Source organism: Meles meles, chromosome 12, assembly GCF_922984935.1.
Source record: "Meles meles chromosome 12, mMelMel3.1 paternal haplotype, whole genome shotgun sequence".
Lineage (NCBI taxonomy): Eukaryota > Metazoa > Chordata > Mammalia > Carnivora > Mustelidae > Meles > Meles meles.
The window spans coordinates 45528364-45549871 of NC_060077.1; the positions used below are offsets into that span (position 1 = coordinate 45528364).

Genomic DNA, 21508 nt, shown 5'->3' on the forward strand with positions numbered 1-21508 from the left:
ATGATGGCCTCATATATTTTCTGTAGTGACTCCCCCTTGGGGTGTGAGTTTGATTTTTGTGGTAGATTTTGCAGGGTTCTTAACCTTTCTTTCTTCTCTTTCTCTCATAACTGGATTTAGAAGATTACCACCTGCCACAGGCAAATCTCTTCTCCAGCCTTTTAATAAACAGGGCAGACCCAGATTCAGGAGGGGATGATCAGAGCAGGCCTCTAAAGGCTTCTGTTGTCTTCTGTAAGTGGTGACGCTAGAGCTGATGGTCTTCTGGGCTGAGCAGTAACCTGACTTCATGTCCTCCTGGGGATGCCAGAATTTTGCAAGAATCCAGGGGTTTAGTTACCACAGGGGTCTCCAAAAAAACTGATAGAGCATGCCAGTAACCTTCAGACTATATTAGGTTTCTTGAGTCCATACCAGTCCTGCCTTCAACAAAGCTCCCAAGCATCCTTGTTTGGTATAGGAAGCCAAGAGACAGCCTGCCTTCCCTTCCCTTCCCTTCCCTTCCCTTCTCTTCTCTTCCCTTTCCTTTCCCTTCATTCCTTTCTTTCTTTCCATTTTAAAAAAAAAATTAAATTCAACTAATTAACATATAATGTATTATTGGTTTCTGAGGTTAAGGTCAATGATTCGTCACTCTTATAGAATATCCACTGCTCATTACATCATGTGCCTTCCTTAATGTCCATCACCCAGTTAGACCATCCATTCACCCCCTCCCCTCCAGCAACCCTTGGTTTATTTCCTATGATTAAGAGTCTCTTATGGTTTAAGGGACAGCCAATCTAAAGTGCTGAATTTTCAAGTGCAAGGAAATAGGTGCTTTCCCTGAGGGAGTAGCAAAGTATGTGGTCATTTAAATGATATGACCTGGTCCTTATAGAAAAAAAAAAAGCAAATTCAGGCTTAAATAAATGCTGCTTTTTATTTGCAGCCTCCTATTGATGTGATTCAGCATGTTAAGATTGAAGATAAAAGGACTATCAGAGGTAAACATTAGGAATGACATAAAGAAGTTGTGCAGAACTGACATTAAATTTGAGCATGATCTGAGTATAGTCAATTCTGCCATCATGCAACATATTGCCTTTCTAGAAACCATCGCACTATACAAAATCATGGGGTAAAAACCACTGGCCAATGGGAAAAGTGGGATAAGGGGCATGGGGCACAGCCCTCAAAAACCTTACCACTGACGTATTGTTTAAAAAAGATAAGGTCCTATAAAAAGGTTAGCACAGTTTTATACATGTTAAAGAAACACATGTTAAGGGGCGCCTGGGTGGCTCAGTGGGTTAAAGCCTCTGCCTTCAGCTCAGGTCATGATCTCAGGGTCTGGGGATGGAGCCTTGCATTGGGCTCCCTGCTCAGCGGGGAGCCTGCTTCCCGCCCTATCCCCCCCACCGCCTGCCTCTCTGCCTGCTGTGATCTCTGTCTGTCAAATAAATGAATAAAATCTTTAAAAAAAAAAAGAAACACGTTAAGAAATACATAAATACAACAGTAGACATGGCACTTTATGTTGAAGAGTTTGCTTGAGGAGGTAGATACTGGAAGGGTTGTGGCTTGTGAGTTTTTGTGAAGGGGTGGAAGCATGGTTGTCTGATATCAGATGGAAAGTTATAGCACCACATGTGGATGGGTGTGGCTCACAACATGTGGTGAACTGAGGTAGAGGGGAGGTGCTTAACGTGTGTGCGTGCGTGTGTGCACATGCGCATTTTGTGTATTCCAGAATGGCTTAGTTCAGTTGGATGGCCTTTTCTGGATTCACTTAGTGTTTGTCACAGAAGAAACTGTATTAGCAAAAAAGTGAAATTCATGTTATGCTCCAATTGTTTTCTAATATATCAAATGGTTTGGAAAGAGTTTGTATTTTCAAAGTAGCAATATAGCAGAACTGGCTGTAATTTTACCCCCTAACTTTTATATAAGGATGGAGACCCAGCCAGGTTAAATGAGGTTTTGTAGCCAGATTAGAAGTTGAAACCGGGCTCCCTTTGTAGTAGGAATGTCCGCATACTCTGTTGCTTCTTTTGCTGTATTTTGTAAACCCTTGCTATTATTATTATTATTATTATTATTATTATTATTATTATTTGCCAGTGATAACATTGTTTTACTCGCTTTAAACATTGTTTAACTGGCTTTAATGTAGATGCCAGCACTTAACAGAGTATCTGGAACTGAACAAATATTTGTTAGTAAATGAATGAATAAATTAATGAGGTTAGTGAATGGACATAGTCAAGTCCAGGTTCACTGAGGAAACGTTTTCAGACCTGAGTGTAGACGGACACATAGAAAAGATACATGTTTCGAGTTAAGGTTGGCAGTACTCTTAGACTCTTCAAGGTTTCTTGGATTGGTTTGGATTTTAGTAAAATGATTAGGAGTATAGGCTTGTGACCTACCACAGACAAGTTATTTAACCTCCCTAGATAATACTGGTATCTTCCTCATTGGCTTTCTGTAATTGTTAGATAAGATCATATATATAAACTCATAGCACAGTGCCTGGTACATGGCAGTGATTCAGTAAGTGTTAGCAATTATCATCATTATCATCACTACTACAGCTGTTGATGCTGCCAATGTGTGTTGGAAGGAACCAAGGATCAGTGAATGTGAGAGAAGGAGCCCTGAGCTGTCACCTGGTTTTCCCAGCTACTTACTAGAGATCTCCAAACCAGATATGCAGTAGGATGTCAAACTATAACATGTGCAAAGTCAGACTCATTAACTCGCTCCCCCATGTACTTCTCCTCATGAGTTCCAACCACTTTCATTGACTTACCCAAGCTAGATATCTCAGTGCTCCTTTCCTCTGTCCTCCCTCCTCCACATCCCATGGGTCATTCATTCATTCAGTTATGATTTTATTGATCACCAGCTGTGTGTCAGGCACTCTCCAAAGTGTCTCATGAAATAAACATGAATAAGGCATGATTCTTGTCCTGAAGAATCTTCAGTGTGTTATGAGATGAGATAGAGAGTAAGAAGGGCCTGATCCAAATCCTGCTCAGTAGGCCAGTCAAGATAAAATGTGTTGACCAGCTATAAGAGGCCACATAATGCGATCATGGTTCCTATATTTTGCCACCCACTTAAGTACAAAGTGGATAATAATTTATGTGCAAAGATGATGAAGGGTAGCATCAAGGGATCAGTCTATATTTTTAAAATTTGGGTCCTTTGGGTTAACAAAACATATTTGTTTTGTCAGGAACACTAGATTTATTACTCGTTCTCCATTTGGGGTCCTAAAAACATTCTTCCACATGACAGTGACTATGCAGTAAAAGTTTTCCCTCTCTTTTAGAATATTCAGTTCTTTAGTTGGATTTGTGTATGATAATCGTTTTCCATGGTGATATGGAGGTAGGTTCAAAATAGTTTTAAGTCGACTATTTAAAATTTTTTTTAATTTAAAGAAGTTTTGAATTTAAATTTTAAAAAATCTTAAGTTTCTACTTTTTATATGCTTACTTAGATTAATAAACTTAGCTTAATCTATTCATACTCATATTCTTAGCAGTTTTGTCTGTACAAATAAAACCTAAGAGATTTTCCATTCACTGTAAGTTTCGAATGCAATATATAATTGAAAAAGGAACATTATCTTTCAAATGTGCTATAAACAATATATTCATTAGTAAATAATTAGGTAATTAAGAAAGAGCTCTGGAAAAATATAAGTTTTCAAAATAGGGATAATTAATAAACAGAGTTATCTAGGTCCAGAGTCTGTAGTTTTCTAAAGGATTTATTTATTGAGCAACTGCCTTATGCCAGGCCCTGTTCTAGGAGCTGGGGATGCAGCAGTGAGCAAACCACAGCCAACCCTGCGGCAGTTCACATTCTACTGGGAGAGACAGAAAACAAATGAACAAATAATAAACCTGCAATGCCAGGCAGTGATAAGAACTGTGAATTAAAGTAAGAGCAATACGGGTCGGAAGCACTTGTGGGCTATAGATTCCTGGGAATGGTAGCACAGAGCACCAGGCTGAGGATGGCTTCACCCAGCTCACGCACCAGGCCAGCTGGCCAGTGGGGAAAAAGGTAGGCTGTCTGGGGCCAGGGGATGTAGGGACATGGGCTGTGTGGGCACAGTGGAGGCCTGGCCCTTTATGCCATGCTCCACTGGCCCTGGATTCCTGGGTGAGCAAGAAGAAACAGGGAAAATCCCAGTTCCAGCCAGCAGCCACATGCCATTAAAAGAGAACTGAATGAAGAGAGTTACTCCCATCGTAGAACATTTGGGACTTCAGATACGCTTTACCCTGAAATCAAGGAATGTAGAAATCAGGACCTGTAAAGAAACCAAGGATATTCCGATTCTGACAAAAGCAGCTGATTTTGTGAAAGCCTTTCTTCTTGGGGTTTCCTGTGGAGGATGCACTTGCCCTCATTAGGTTGGATGACCTCTTTCTAGAGTCTTTTAAAATTACAGATGTGAAGCCCGTAAAGGGAGACCCCATGTCCAGGGTAATAGGAAGGCTCCTTGGCAAAGGAGGAACAACCAAACTCACCGGAGAGAACATGAAACAGACATGGACAGTTTGGGCTGATGTGAAAAGTTCACAATCTTGGCTCTTTCCAAAACATTAGATGGCAAGAACTGCCATTTGCAACCTCTTCCTGGCAAATCCTCCATCAAAGTGTTTTGGCAGTATTCGAGCCGTGGTTAGCCGAGCAACAGATCAATTCTCATTTCAAATCAGAGATATTTTACCTTGAGACTCTAGAGAAAACAATGTTGCCCTCCACACATGGTCACAAGAAACAAGGTGAAGAATTTTTCAGTTACTTCAAGCCTCCATCGCTCCTTCCATTCTCAGCCAGAAGCATCAACAGAAAGGAAAGGTTTGATACTATTCACACTCAACAACTTGGAGAATTTCCATATCTAAATTTAGTGCCATTGTTGTACTTACACATTAATTATAATTTATAACCTCATTTTTTTAAAAGTAGGCTCCACACCCAATGTGGGGCTTAAACTCATGACTCTGCATTCAGGAGTTGCATGCTCTACCTAATGAGCCAGCCAGGTGCCCCTCGCATCATTTTAAATAAAAGATTTGCATAGTTTTATAATTCTCTTACTGGAGTGAAACTTCTAGTTTAAACAGACCTTTAAACTTTTTATAAATTTATAAGCATGCCTTGTCTATGGAATGTAGTTAAAAGAATCATCTCACCAAAAAAAAAAAAAAAAGTAAAGGGTGCTAGATTAGATAGATGCGGGTGGTAGGGGATCTCTCACAGATTGTAGGGCTTCTCCTGGCTTGGTTGCTCACTGTGATTTCATTATTCACGTAGCCTGGAATTAGATGTTCAAATTGACATACACCATCACACAGTCCTACCTTCCCTTTCTCTCTGGTGCAGATTCTCTGCTAGCCTGTGTTAGTAATGAATTGCGTAAGAAAATAGCTTTGTTTGTTTGTGTTGCTCACAATCAAATCAGCCAAGTATAGAGGTTGTCTGGTGTGGTACACATTGATCTAACAGTAGTTTAGCTACTTTGAAATCTGCATCCTTACTAGTAGGGAGACAAAATGCTTTCATTAAGAAAACGCAGACACACAGAAGAGATGGTTAACTGTGTCTTGATTTTAGCAAGTTTTTAGTCTCAAATTCTACAGCTTCACAATCTCAGAGGGATTTTCCTTCTTACTGTTAAGGAAAAATCACTCCCCACTGCATTTTAAAGAATTAAAGTCACACTTGTGTGTTAAGAATATTCACTTTGGCCTGTTAAAAAAATTATGATTGCCCCCCAAAAGGGGGCTTTTATAACCTTTTACATTTTTAAAATAAAAGCCTTCCATCTGGTTAAAAAATATCTTTAAAAAAATTCCTTTACTGTGTTTGTGTTTCCTAGTAAATGTTATATTCGTTCCTTAGAAAATTTGCTTGGGGGCGAGTTCATTTTGGCCTGATGTAATTTAATCCAAAGGGAGAAAAACACTTAAGTTAATGAAATCTTAACGGAAAGCCATTATATTTATATATAGTTTAGTGTTTTAATTACTATTGTTCCAAATTATATTGGCTTATAATTTTTAATTTAAGTCTCAAAAAAAGATAGAGCCTTTAGTTACCTAATTAAATGCAATGCTTGATTCATTTGGGAAAAATACTTTATTTAAAGTAATTCCTTTCAAATGAGCTCCAACAGACATATGGCTGTATATATCAATTGGATTTAATTTCTTTTTTTTTTTTAAGATTTTATTTATTTATTTGACAAACAGAGATCACAAGTAGGCAGAAAGGCAGGCAGAGAGGGTGGGGGAAGCAGGCTCCTTGCTGAGCAGAGAGCCTGATGCGGGGCTCGGTCCCAGGACCCTAAGATCATGACTTGAGCTGAAGGCAGAGGCTTAACCCACTGAGCCACCCAGGTGCCCCTGGATTTAATTTCTAATCAGTCACTTTTTTAGCCATAATAACAGATTGCTTAGCAATCATGGCATGTGTTCTGACCATTTGGTCAGTTACCCACTGAGTAACTTGAAGTAAACTGTTTTGAAGCACTATTTTTAATAAAAAGCTCTGATTTCTGTGTTCTTTGAAAATGGGAGATACCCACAGAATCATATGAAAATCAACCTTTTTGCCATCATTTAACTTGATCTAGAGAGAGATAAAAAGTATAAATTTGTATTGCTTAGGTTTTTTAAAAATTTTATTTCTGAAATTCGAGAGTTCTAATTTTTAAAGTTTCCTGGTATAAAGTTTGCAAACCACATATCCAGTAAAGGACTAATATCCAAAATACACAAGAAATTCATTCAATTCAATTAAAAAAAAAATCCCAATTAAAAATATTTTCTCCCATTCTATAGTTTCCTTTTCATTTTGTTGATTATTTCCTTTGCTGTGCAGAAGCTTTTTAGTTTTATGTAGTCCTACTTATTCATTTTTACTTTCCTTGCCTTTGCTTTTGGTGTCGAATCCAAAATATCATTGCTAAGACCAATGTCAATGAGCTTACATCTTATGTTTTCTTCTAGGGGTCTTATGATTTCAGGTCTTATATGCAAGTCTTTAATCCATTTTGAGTTTATTTTTGTATATGGTGTAAGATAGGGTTTCATTCTTTTGCATGTGGCTGTCCAGGTTTTCCCAGTGTCATTTATTGAAGACACTATTATTGTCCTTTGTCATAAGTTGACCATATGATTGTGGGTCTGTTTCTAGGCTGTCTGTTCTGTTCCACTGATAAGTGTGGCTGTTTTTATGCCAATACCATACAATTTTGCATTACTGTGACTTCATAACATAGTTTGCAATCCATGGTGCCTCCAGCTTTCTTCTTCTTTCTCAAGATTGCTCTGGCTATTCAGGGTCTTTGTGTCTCCATACAGATTTTAGTATTGCTTGCTCCATTTCTGTGAAAATTCCATTGGAACTTTGATGGGGATTGCATTGACGCTGTAGATTGCTTTGGGTAGTGTGGACATTTTAACGTTCGTTAAATCCATGAACACAGAATATCTTTCCATATATTGGTGTCATCTTCAGTTTTTCATTAAAGTCTTATAGTTTTCAGTGCACAGATCTTTCATCTTCTTGGTTAGATTTATTCCTAGGTTTTTTTATTTATTTTTTAATGCAGTTTTAAGTGAGATTGTTTTCTTAATTTTTTTCTGATAGTTCATTGTTAATGCATAGAAATGTTGCTGATTTTTATATATTGATTTTTGTATCCTGCAACTACTCAATTTGTGGATTATTTATAACCATTTTTTGGTGTAGTCCTTAGGGTTTTCTATATATGGTATCATTGCATCTGCAAATAGAGACAATTTTACTTCTCTCTTTACAAATTGGTTGTATTTTTAAAAGGTTCTTTGAGTTTCATCTGTCTCCTCTCACAACTCTGTCTCATCCTAAATTACACATAAACTCCATGGGAGCAAAGACTTCCTCTGTTTCTTTGTTTTAATCCAACACATAGAACAAGGCATAACCCATGGCAAACATTTAGTCAATATTTGTTGGGAAAATGTCATTAAGTAGGAATTCCATGAGGGCAAATAACAGTTTGTGTAGAACTGTGCATTTTTTACAAGATTTTATTTATTTGTTCTTGAAACACAGAGAAAGGGAGGCAGAGGCAGAAGGAGAAGCAAGCTCCCTGGGAGGCTGTTGCAGGACTTGATCCTGGGACCTGGGATCACGACCTGAGCTGAAGGCAGATGCTTAACCGACTGAGCCACCCATGCACCCAGAATTGTGCATTTTATAAAAGATGATAATTTAATACCAAAGGCAACTTTGAAGGGGGTAAAGAATACCTCCCCAAAGACAGCCAGAGAGGAGAGTGGAATCCAGAGAGCATGTCCCACCTGCCCATGAATGTGGTGGGATAGGCTTGGCCTCTCCTTCATTTGGGATAATGCCAAGCGTGTGATAAGATGTCCAATAAATGTTTGTTGCATGAATGATTTAACTAGTTAATGGACTTGCCTTCAGTTATGTTCAGTGTACATTTGAGGGTTAGTTATGAGCTGTGCCAATGACTGGGTAGATTCAAAGGTATGAAAAAGGAAAGTTCTTTTTCCTCTAGAGATTAGTAATTACATAGATAAGCCTCTATCTTTTTAGTCCAGACACAGAATTTCACTTTTCTTCCAAGAGCACTGCATCCCAGAGTCACTCCCCAGAGATCCACTGAAGAAGCCTCTAAAAGGATCAGCCTATGGAGGAGTGCCTGGGTGGCTCAGTGGGTTAAAGCCTTCGGCTCAGGTCATGATCCCAGGGTCCTGGGATAGAGCCACACGTCGGGCTCTCTACTCTGCAGGGAGCCTGCTTCCTCCTCTCTCTCTGCCTGCCTCTCTGCCTAGTTGTGATTTCTCTCTGTCAAAAAAAAATAAATAAATGAAAAAGGATCAGCCTGTGGAGGTCACCCAAGGACAGCCCTGTCCGCAGGGGCAAGATGTAGAACTCTTCCACCTATGTCTATTGGGTGACCTGTAATTCTTGCTGCTTTAAATGAAGACTTTCCCCTTCTCAGAGGCCCACATTCAACGACTGAAAGGGCAGGGAACCATATACGTTGCTCTGTGTACATTGTCTTTGTTAGCATTGCGGCCATAGCTGAATTTGCCCTTCTTGTCTCTCCATCTGATCTTCGTCACTTCAGACTAACCAGAAAAGTTAAGTGTCTTGTCTGGGATAACGCTGTGTTTCAGTAGCTGAGCGGAGGCTCAGAAGAGAAGGAGGCACCTCTTCTCACTGTGGGGCCAGTGTTGTATCCAGGACACTCTCTTCCCTCCGCTCATGCTGTGTGGGAGACAGATAACATGGAGTACATTCCAAATCGTCTATCAGTAGGTTGTTGGTCCACATCCAAGATGAGAATGATTTTAACCTCAGGGTGCATGAACTGCAGACTGCCTCCCACAACTGCTCCAGAGGCCCTCACCTGCCCACCTCTGTCAGGGTCACATGGCTGCCCTAATTATTTCATTCCAGGTATTGCAGAACCCAAGGAAATATCAACAGCAGTGGCCTCAGACACAAGTGATTTCCTCTCTAGTGACTGTGGGACCTTGTGCCAGTTATCAAATCTCTCTAAACCTCTACCTTCTCATCTAGAGAACAGAAGTAATGGGTGCCTGCTTTGTGATGGTTGTGAGAATTAAATGTATGTAAAGACCTTAGTAAGAGCTTCTAGTATGTGCTCAAGAAATGTTAGCTGTTGTTAAAGGATGATTATTTTATTAAAACAGAACATCATGACTCTTATACAAATGTCAAATGAATAGGTGTTAAGGATTTTTTTAAAAGATTTTATTTATTTATTTGACAGAGAGAGAGATCACAAGTAGGCAGAGAGGCGGGCAGAGAGAGAGGGAAGCAGGCTCTCTGCTCAGCCCCGATGCAGGGCTCCATCCCAGGACCCTGAGATCATGAACTGAGTTGAAGGCAGAGGCTTAACCCACTGAGCCACCCAGGTGCCCCATGTGTCAAGGATTTATTTAACTCATTCATTAATGAGAGAATCAGTAATGTTACTGCCAGGGCAAAGGAGAATCCAAAGGGCAGGTGCGTACGTAGGCGATTAGGATTGGGTTAGTAGATACAAGATTGGTTCTTCCAAAGAGAGAGGGAAATCAATTGCACTTCCAATGGACAATATTCATGTGCATGTCTGTGGGTAAGAATGACATACATTCCTCTTACTCATCTCCAACTTACAAGTTGTAAAGTAGCCCAAAGTCCACAAAACGTGAAAAGACCTCATAGGTTCGGGTAACCTGGAAGGCTGCAGTAGGCAATGCCCAGTTTTCCACTGATATCACCCATTAGTCATTCGGATCCATTTGAAACTTCTTCATAATCATTTTCTGCACAGTTTTTGTTATTGCTGGTTCCTTGTTTGCATCCTAGGAATATTTTAAGGACCATTAAGATACTGGATTTGAAAACTTGCCATATAAGCTGTGGTATATTTTGCAAATAGTAGTTAGAATTAAAGAGATTGGTGAGGCCGACCTGCATTTTTAGTCCTACCTTGCTACTTTCTGTGTAATCTTGAGCAAGCCACTTAGCACTTAGCACTTCTGTGCCTCTCTTTCTTTAGCTATAAGTTAGTGCATTTAAGATTCATTGCACAAGGTTATTGTGAGGATTAGGTGAGGTTCTATGTGGGAAAATACTTTGGAAAATAAAAAATGCCATGTCAAGATGGGATGTGTTTATATGATTGTTCTCAGCTTAGATTGGTTCATCTTTCTTTAAGAGGCGTCTACAGAATAAGAGATGGAGTGGTGAGTTCTTAAACTCACCAGGTCATTATTACTGCAGTTGTAAATCACATGGAGACATCTTTAACTCAGTAACGGTGATTTATGGCACTCCTGTTGATCCAAAAGCACTTCTCCAGCATTCACCCACATGTCCTGATGGCTCCAGAGAGAGGTTCATGGTGCCAGGAGCGGTAATGTTGAAGACCATGGAGGCCGTGTGTCCCTAATTAAACCTGTAAGGACGATATTTTACTCTCCTCAACCTCTTCCCCTAGTGTTGTCATCCCAGAGTCTCCCCTGGTTATCCTGTAAAAAGAGATTCATTTAACCAGCCTGTAGAGACTCTCAGGAATTTGCGGGAATTGGGAAGGAAAGTCTTTGGCCCGGCACACTCCTTTCCTGGCCCAGTTCTGGGTTTTGTAATTGAGAAGGGATAAGGAGGGTTTGGAGTGAGGCCAGGACCTGACACTGAACACATTGAAAGGAGGTGAGCAAGCCTGGAGCGAGGGGTGGGGTGGGTGGGCAGGACTGCTTAGCCTGCAAAGGAGCCGGTCATGGCATGACTCTAAGTATGGACAGATACCAGGCTTTCCAGCATGCAGAAGATGCAGAAGAGAGTAACTTCAGTGACAGCTCAAGGGTTATGGTTATGGAGACTGAAGTGCCGTCTGCCTACACTCGGGAACGTTGTGGACACATTTATGAAGGTTCTACCAAGTTCTTCTCCAGAGATCTTGAAGAACAAGAATGGGTCTCTCTTAATATGAAATATTATGGATCAGGTCCTCCCAGAGGCAGAGGCTTGATTCAAATCTGATGAAGGGAAAAACAGAGAGAAGAACACCACACCTCATCCTACCTAGTTTATTACAACTAACAGAGCCAGGTGAAGGTGGGAGAGCATTGAGTAACTGAGCAGGCCTCCCTGTTTACCTGCACTTCCCTGTCTCCTGTGAGGGGACCCCAGTGTTTGTGACAGCATTTCTCATATTTCCTTCCTCTCCTTAGAGTGAGCTCCTCAAAGCCAGAGCCTTGGTTTTCATCCCTGTGCCCTCAGGCCCTGGCACAAGACTTGACACGTAGTAGGGCTCAGCAATTATTTGTCACATGAGTACACTGATGATGACTCCTTCGACAGACTGAGGGCAAGTCAACAGACACCTCAGTGGCAGAGACACTGACGGAAACCCATTTAAAAGCCAACTGAGCAGCCCAATCTTTGGGCTCGACTGTTCACCATAAAAATGTAAGGGAAGCCTGGGTCCAAATTCATAGTGAGACTATTTTCAGCTTTCTCAGAGACAGCATCTGTAAATAATCAGGCAGAAGCCTTTTATAAAACAACATAGAAAAACCTCAAAGACTATTCTAAGGCTGCAACATTTAAACAAGATTTTTAACCCATGGGGACGCCAAGATCAACACGGAGCTTCCTGCACATAAAAGCCTGGAATTTCATAGCAGTGTGGGGGCAAAAGCTATGATCGCATTTCCCCCTTTCTAAATTATATACTGCTTCGTGTTAATGTGAGCAGAGGGCCGGGGCAGAGACAGGCCTGTGGGTTACGTAAGTCCTGCTGCAGCCTCCATCCCTGCTGTAATCCAGCTGCCATGGTCACAGTGGTCAGGGGGAGTCACCAGGCTGGCTGCACTGAGAAGGCAGAAGGTCATTCGTGGGTCATGCCATGATTTAAGTCCTGGATGTAATTTATAACTGGGCTTTCCCTCTACATAGAAAAGTGATCAGGGACATTTGTTGTGTAATTTTTTCTCTCAGTAGAAGATGTTGTTCTTAAAACTGAGTTCAGTGGCAGCTATAAAAGTCCATCTGGAGCACAGTCCCAAATCACTGTCTTTTCCTTCCCAACTGGAAAGAGGAGCAAGAAATCAGATGAACTCTTTGGCTCTCTCAACCTGCATCATTGTCTCCTAGGGAGGATCTAGGTCACTTCTTTCCTGATCCCCAAATCAGGGACCACATCAACACATTCTGACTGGGCCAACCTCAGTTATAAGCGAGTAAAAAACAGAGTGCTCCTAAACTATCCCTACTATCAGGCCAGCCCTGTGCATGTGTGACCAGTATGATATGAAATCTACCCAAAGTTTCTCAAACTTCTCATACCTAAAACGTTACTTTTTTTTAATTTATTTTTTTATTATGTTATGCTAGTCACTGTACAGTACATCATTAATTTCTGACGTAGGGTTCCATGAGTCATTGTTTACGTATAACCCCCAGTGCTCCTGCGTACTTCTTAAGGCTCTTTTGGGGAGACAAGCACTACTAGTCAGTTGCCATGTCTTGTTACCGGGGAAGGCTAATATTTGAACAACTATCATTGTAACACCTGACGGTACAATTAAATAACAACCATTTATAGCCAAAAGGAGGATTTTTGAGGCTATTTTCTTTAAAAATAACTTTATTTGGAAAAATAGTACATATGTCCATTTTAATTCTGTGTATTCTGGACTTGAGGGAAAGGCTACATCTTCACTTTCGTACTCCTGGTTGGCACAGTGTTTGGAAGATGGTCTAGGCCCAATAAGTATTTTTTGAATCGTGGGTGAAAAGAATATTTACAGGGCAAAAGCCTCCGGGCTTGTTGGCCGTGAGTCCAGTGGTGTCTACTTTCTGCAGACTCTGAGAAATTTGTATAAACAAAAAGATCAGAGTGGGAATTTTAAAAGAACATTTATGATCATTTTTCATAATATGTACTTTTTAAACTCATGAATACCATATCTAAAATTGTTCATGAACACACATACACCCCAATACTTCCATGGGCACATGCTTAGAATGTGATGCATAGACTGCATGTATGTGTATGTACATATCTATGGATTTTTTTGAAGATATGGAAAATACAGTTAACAGTAATTATCTCTAAAGAGAGAGTAAATTCAAAAAAGATAAAGGGCACTTTCACATTTTATCTTATATATTTTGAATTCTTCTTATAATGAGTATGCATTTGTGTGCCTTAATTTTTAACACATGGTCTGGCACTTAGCAAATATTCAGTCAATGTTAAACACACACATACGTGAATCAGCAAATTGAGCGGCCTGAAATTTATACTCAAACATTTGACTTCGAGAGAATTAGGAGTAGAATGATGATAAAGAAACTGAACTGAAGACCTGGGAAAAAGAGGACATCGTCATCTAGGTCACTGGAAGAAGCTACCAGAAATAAAGGAATAGCTTTGGGTTGCTGTTGGTAAACATATTTTCCAATTTTAAAAACAAAATGGCCCCAAATTAGCTACCCACTGTTACCAAATAGCATAGTATTATGTGGAGTAACATAGCATTACACCTAATCCTAGGTGTTCCTATAGGTTTATCTACTGACTCCACAAAGGCCAGTGGCCTGGCAAGAAGGCCACTAATCCTGGTGACCTGCTAACCTGATAGGGCTGGATGGGCATGACAGTCTGAAAGGCCTTAATACTCATAGCCCTTTTCAGGCAACAGCTGGTTGGCTGGATCAACTGAAAAACTCATGAGACCATATGGAAAAGGAGGCAGTAATCTAGTGGTTCAACAACGGTCATCTGGCCTGTCATGGAGCTTGATGTCCAGAAACGGACATGATGAGTGTGAACTTTAACCCCAGTCCAGCTGGCATGACCCAAATACATGGAACCCTTTCTTGGTCCCTCATCTAGGAAATGAGTTGGCAATATTTAAAAATGCTTAAATGGCAGCTTGGTGGCCATTTGAAGAAGCTAGTAGAAAGATCCCAGTGGCAGGAATGTCTAGCTAAGATTACCATCAGTAGTCAGTTGTTGGAATCACTTAAGTATTTTGATCAAGTGAAGAAAGTGCCACTTGGCCTCAGTCTGGGTGGCAGGGTCCTCTGAACCGTGGCTCCCACACAGTCGTTCTGTGCATTACTCATGCTGTGAAGTACATGATTGAAGCCACTGACTTCCTAAATTAAAGGCACGGGAAGCCAGACATGTAATTCTTTTAATTACACCTCCAAATTTCTCCTACATTCCTTTGGGTTTGCCTCCTGTTTGTTCATGTTTGCCTCCTGCTTCATCAACCTACTGGCAGGAGGTAAGTAATGGCGAACATAGGGGATCTGTAAAAGAAAGACCTCAGTTAATTTGTTTACACTATAGAAGAAAGAAGACACTTTTTGGACGTTTAGGAGATACAAAATCTGATTTCTGATGATAGTAGAGAAAATAGTAGAACAGTTCATGGTAGAACTGAGACATACGTTTATACACTTTTTTTTGCCATTTGCTGTCTATTAGCATGGGTTGTTAATAAAACATTTGGCTTCTATCACCAGACAAGAGGGTTCAGTTTTATCATGTATTTCTAGTAAAGTATATCCTTATAAACTTAATATGTAGTTTTCATAACTCAGCGATAGAGACAGGCTTCATTTTTAGAAGACAGGCAGCCCTGAACAACTCAAAGCTGTGTGTGCACTTTTTATTTTATTTTATTTTGTTTCATTTTATTTTATTTTATTTTAGAGTGTGAGCTAGGGAGTAGGGGCAAAGGGAGAGGGAGAGAGAGAATCTCAAGTAGGCTCCCCACAGAGTGCAGAGCTCCATGCGGGTTTGACCTCGTGACCTTGAGATCATGACCTGAGCCACCCAGGTGCCCCGTGTACACTTTTTAAAACTATGCAACCATTTAGATATTTTATTTATAGTAACTAATTGAAGTAGGTACTTGGCAATCCATGTAACTTTTTCTGCTAGATGACTTGAGCAACTGAACTTCGGAATTACACAGTTGAGTTTCTGTTCTGTCTCTCAGCTGTTCTCCTTTGTAAGGAAGGTGGCATGGCTTATCCTTCACAGTTTCTGTGGTGCTTTTCTAACTGTAATGGGAGATGTGCTGACCCCTCTGCATTCCCAGACCAGGCCTCACTGACATCAGTGCACCAGTCAGAAGGTTGCTAGGTCTTGGTGCAGAGAAAAACCTCTCTGTAATTTCATGGTCATTAAACTAGTGTAATCTCACCCGTCCCTAATTCCCCCCAGGTGCCCTTGACCTCAGCTAAATCTTTGAACACGTAACCCCTTTGAGTGATGTTCTGAGAATAACCTTGTTGGATATGGCATGGTAAATAAGGCCACAGCCTTTATTTGGGGGTCTGAGGGAAAGGAAAGACAGGACAGGAGAAATAGGATTGGCTACTTGTAATAACCTCCAAGGGATTTGGATGGTGGAGATGGTCTCTAGTTGTTCTGTACCTGGCTTGGGATGATGAAGGCCGAGGGATATTGTGTCCTGGGTTAAGGGAACAGATTGAGAAGGTCTGGCTCTGAATTTTGGTTAGTTTGCATATCAAAGGCATGCTCCCATCTGGGCCCTTTGGATCTCCAAGAATTGACTGGCCCAGGAGGGGCAGCAGTCTCCTCAGCTAGAAAGGGTTTTTGAAAAGTTAAAACAATATAATGTACAAAAAATTAAAAAAATATATACAATACAAATGAGTTTAGCATATTTGTCAAAATCTTTCTTAGTTAGCCTTTGTGGAGTTGCTCAATTATTTGTCAAATGTGTTCTGAAGTGATTTGCCTGTAGTGGTCTAACAAGATTTTGAATGAGTGGTACAGTATTTATATAGTCCTAACTTACTGTCTGGTATCACGTTTAACCTCGACCTTGGGGGAAATCCAGAGCCCTCTTCCCCTTACCCAAAAACTTTTTGAGGGCTTTTATTAGACTTTTAGACTTCTTTTTTTTTTTTCATTTTGGATTTCTGCAGAAGAGATTTAGCCTGTATAGGTTTTGTTGCTTTACAAAACTTAATGAGGCTTTTCCCCTTTTTGTGTACTTGGAAATACTGAGGAATCATTCCAGTTTGCCATAATTTCTCAGACACTCACTGGCGGCTGGCCATAGGAAAATGTTTTCCTGTTCTAGGACTGAAGCAACTGTGGGGCTGAAATTTCATTTTAGTGACACACACACTCATAAATTACCACCAAATATTTTATCATTTCATGTTTGCATGATTTTCCAGTTATCATTTGCTGTGAAACAACTGCTCCAAAACTTAGTGGCATGAAACAATTTATTATTCTTTTATCTCTGATCTGTGCATCCAGGATTTGGAACAGCTTGCCTCTGTAGCACCATCCTGGGGTTTCAACTGGGATAATAGGAATGGCTGAGAACTCCAAGACTTGGGGCGGCCAGGCAGCTCCCTCTCTCCTCATATGGTCTCTCTTAGTGATTAGTGTGAGTTTTCTCACAGAACGTCAGTCTCAGGGTAGGCTTCCTGCATGGTAGCTCAGAGCTCCAAAAGCAAGTCTTCAGGAGTCAGAAAGTGCTAGTCTAAGGCTTAGCCTGGAAATTGGCATGGCACCACATTCTTTCTGCCATATTGATTATGTTGGTTAAGTTTTCACCGAGACACCCACACCCAACCCTGCAGACTCCAGTGGAGAGAACAGACACTTCTCTCAGTTGGAGGAATAGTAAGGAATTTGTGGTTATCTCTAGTCCACCACAGGGCATTTTGCATATCTACAGAAAGGAGATTATTTTTATCTCACTCTGTACCTGCCTTAAAAAAGTAGATATGGGGGGGGCTGGGCCTCAGTCTTTAAGCAGCTGCCTTGGGCTATGGGATCAGGCCCCCCCAACCCATGGGCTGCCTGCTCAGTGGGGAGGCTACTCCCTCCCCACTCCCCTTGCTTGTGTTCCCTCTCTCACTGTCTCTCTCTCTCTCTGTAAAATAAATTAAAAATCTTTTTTTTTTTTTTGGAAAAAAAGGGTACTTACTCATCTGTAGCTCATTTCAGAGTTCTTTCTCTATGAAGGTTGTTGACCTTTTGATGAAAAAAAATTTTGATTTCAAACTCAAAGTATAATTTGGTAATCCCCTAAGATATGTGCAGTGTATATTAGGATATTGAAATGTATATCCTTGCACTTGCTGGATATTTTCCAAAGAATTTTAAGTTATCTATAATCTGATCCTTATATCTGTGCTTGGGTATTATTATCTTCATTTTGTAAATGAGGAAGCAGATGGTCTGAATGGCTACTCATGGTGGCAGAGGCAGGACCAGAATTAGGTTAGCTTTTCGTCCTTTTTTCACTGACGGCTTCGTTGAATTCCTTAATATAGGTAGAAGCCAACGGCTATAATAAGGACTTTTAATAAATTTCATTATTTTGGATGTTAATTTCCTGAAGTGAAGAAAGATCTTTTGCTTCAGGCAAATACTTGGTGTTTGCACGGCTCTTATACTTACGGAGTATTTTCACACTTACTGTCTTCTTTATTCCACATGCCGATCTCATAAGAGGTTTGGTTAGCAGCACCATTTATCAGATGAGGAAACGGAAGTACAGAGAGTTCAAGTAAACTGCTCATGGGTCATATGGCTGACTGGTGGAGCTGGTGCTCAAGCCCAGAACGTTAAATTCTGAATCCTGTCATTTCTGCTTCTTGGATCCTCACTTCCCTACACCTATACACCCAGTTTCTTGGCCTTTTAAAGCTTAGAACAGTATACAAATGGCTTAGTTGTGAAGAGCAGGACCAGCCTCTTCAGGGACAAAAATGGAGGAGGCTCTAGAGGACTGAATAATCCACAGTGGTTAGAGAAAGGCATGAAGATTGGGGGCAGCGCCAGCATCATTAGAGGAAATGGGGAACACTCAAATCGTAGGCAGTTTCAACTTTGACTGTTTCCAGGAAAAGCTAATACTGTTATGATTTCTCGTGATGTATGTGAAATCAGTTGCTATAGTAATGACCAGTGTTTCTTGGAATTTGCTGACAGCAACAGGCCTTAGGGGTGAAATTTTTCTGTTAATCATGCGTCTGATGCTTATAGTAATGAACTTGGCTCTACCATCTCCATCCCTCTACCATGTCTGTTTCCCACCATGATCTCCTCCTGGCCAGAAGGAAGAGCAAGATAGGTCTCTGCTCAGGTCACTAGATATTTTGTCAGTGGCCTTGGGAACGTGGTTCAGCTGTGGCCATGTTTGAAGGTAGGGGAAAGCAGAAGACAAAGGGGAGTTTGGAACCCAGGTCTGAACATATGTTGGTGAATATTTGGCTGGATCCAATATAGCCCATCCTTGTGTAGTCGTCATAAAGACTAAGATATAAATTATTTCATTATTTGTTCAGTTGAAACAACGTTAATAAACATTTCCATTTTTCCATTTAGATATAGGCAGTATCGCTGACAGTTGTCCAGACGTGCATGACACATTTCCTGGTTCCACATTCTACCCCGCTGCTGCAAGTAGTCATCTTTCTCTCAAGCTTCTACTTGCATTGGGATATTTGCAGTAGCTACTCCCTCTTGCTGGTGATCTTGGTATGACTAGCTCCTTATCATTTAGATCTAACTCCTTTTCAAATTATTATTATTATTGGGGCACCTGGGTGGCTCAGTTGGTTGGGCATCTGCCTTTGACTCAGGTCATGATCCCAGGGTTCTGGGATCGAGCCCACCTCGGGGCTCCTTGCTCCACAGGGACTCTTCTTCTCACTCTCCCTCTGCCTCTCCTCTTGCTCATGCTCTCTCTCTCAAATAAATATAATCTATTTTTTAATAGATTTTTTTTATTTTTATAAAATTTTTTTATATTTTTATAAAATAGATTATTTTATTTTTCTATAAATTTATTTTAAAAAATAAATAATGCCCATTATGTATTTATTTTTTGACTAGAATTTTGTACCTCTTGACACCTGTTACCCATTTCTCCCACCCCCCACTCCCTGCCTCTGGCAATTACCAGTCTATTCTCTGATTCTAGGAGCTTGATTTCTTTGTTTTTTGTTTTTGTTTCTTAGCTTCCATAAGTAAATAAGATCATATGGTATTTATCTTTCTCTGACTTATTATAGTGAGCATAATGCCCTCAAGATTCATCCATGTTGTTGCAAATGGCAAGGTTCATTCTTTTTTATGGCTGAATAATAATGTAACTACTCAGAAATAGAATTTCTGGATTATATGGTAGTTCTATTATTAATTTTCTGAGGAAAATCCATACTGTTTTCCATAGTGGTTGCACCAATTTACATTCCCAACAAAGGCGCACAAGGGTCTCTTTTCTCCACACCCTCATCAACACTCATTATTTCTTGTCTTTCTGATAATAGCCATTTTTAATAGGTTTGGGTGTTTTATCTTGCAGTTTTGATTTGTATTTTATTCATGGTATCTGCTGGCCATCTGTATATCTTCTTTGGGAAAATACCTGTTTAGATCCTCTGCCTATTTTTTAATCAGATTTTTTTTAGTTTTTTTCTTGTGTTTTGCTAGTGAATTATAGGAGTTCTCCATATATTTTGGACATTTTTATTTTGTTTTGCTAGTGAGTTATATTTTTTGTTTGCTTTGCTAATGAGTTATAGGAGTTCTTCATACATTTTGGATATTTTTATTTTGTTGATACTTTCCTTCACTGTGCGAGGGCTTTTAGTTTGATGTAGTCCTACTTGTTTACTTTTGCTTTTGGTGTCAGATTAAAAAAACAAGACCTTTGTCAAGGACCTTATACCTATGTTTTCTTCTAGGATTTTTATGGTTTTGGATCTTACATTCATGTTTTTAAACTATTTTGAGTTAATTTTTGTGTATGGTGTATGATATGTCCAGTTTCATTCTTTTACATATGGCTGTTCAGTTTGCCCAGTCATCCATCCATCCCAATTGTGTATTGAAGAGACTCTCCATTTCCCATTGTATATTCTTTGTTCCTTTGTCATAATTGACCACATATCTGTAAGTTTTTTCATGTTTCTCTATTCTATTATATTGATCTTTGTGACAGTTTTATGTCAGTACCATGCTGTTTTGATTACTGTGACTTCATAATATAGTTTGAAATCAGGGAGCATCATGCTTTCAACTTTGTTGTTCTTTCTCAAGGTTGCTTTGGCTATTTGGGTCTTTTGTGGCCATACAAATTTTATCACTGTTTGTTCTATTTCTGCAAACAATGCCATTAGAATTTTGATGGGGGATTGCATTGACTCTGTAGATTGCTTTGGGTAGGATGGACATTTTATTGATTGACTGGTTGATTATTTGGACATTTCAACAATATTCCTTGGATCAATGAACACAGAATATTTTATTTATGTCCATTAATTTATTTTTTGTCTTAATAGTTTTCAGTGTACAGCTCTTTTATCTCCTTGGTTAAATTTATTCTCAAGTATTTTATTCATTTTGATGCCATTGTAAATGGGATTGTTTTTTTAATTTTTTTCTGGCAGTTTATTATTACTGTATGGAAATGGAATAGACTTTTGTATACTGTTTTTGCATCCTCCAGCTTTGCTGAATTCATTCATTAGTTCTAACACCTTTTTGGTGGAGTTTTTGGTGTTTTCTATATATAACATCATATCATCTGCAAAAAAATGAGAGTTTAATTCTTCCTTTCTAACTTGGATGCTTTTTTTTTAAAAGATTTTATTTATTTATTTGACAGACAGAGATCACAAGTAGGCAGAGAGGCAGGCAGAGAGAGAGGGGGAAGCAGGATCCCTGCTGAGCAGAGAGCCCGATGTGGGGCTCGATTCTAGGACCCTGGGATCATGACCTGAGCCGAAGGCAGAGCCTTTAACCCACTGAGCCACCCAGGCGCCCCACTTGGATGCTTTTTATTTCCTCTTCTTGCCCAATTGCCCTGGCTGGGATTTCCAATATTGAATAAAGTGGTTAGTGAGGATATCCTTGTCTTATTCCTGATCTTAGAGGAAA

The 21508-nt window shown here is 39.9% G+C and overlaps 1 protein-coding gene and 1 pseudogene across 1 annotated transcript in view; both read left to right on the top strand.

The window, feature by feature from the left end:
- Positions 1-21508, top strand: part of COLEC12 (collectin subfamily member 12) — a 191973-nt gene that overhangs the window by 66627 nt on the left and 103838 nt on the right. The window lies entirely within an intron of this gene.
- Positions 4095-4740, top strand: LOC123954355 (annotated as a pseudogene).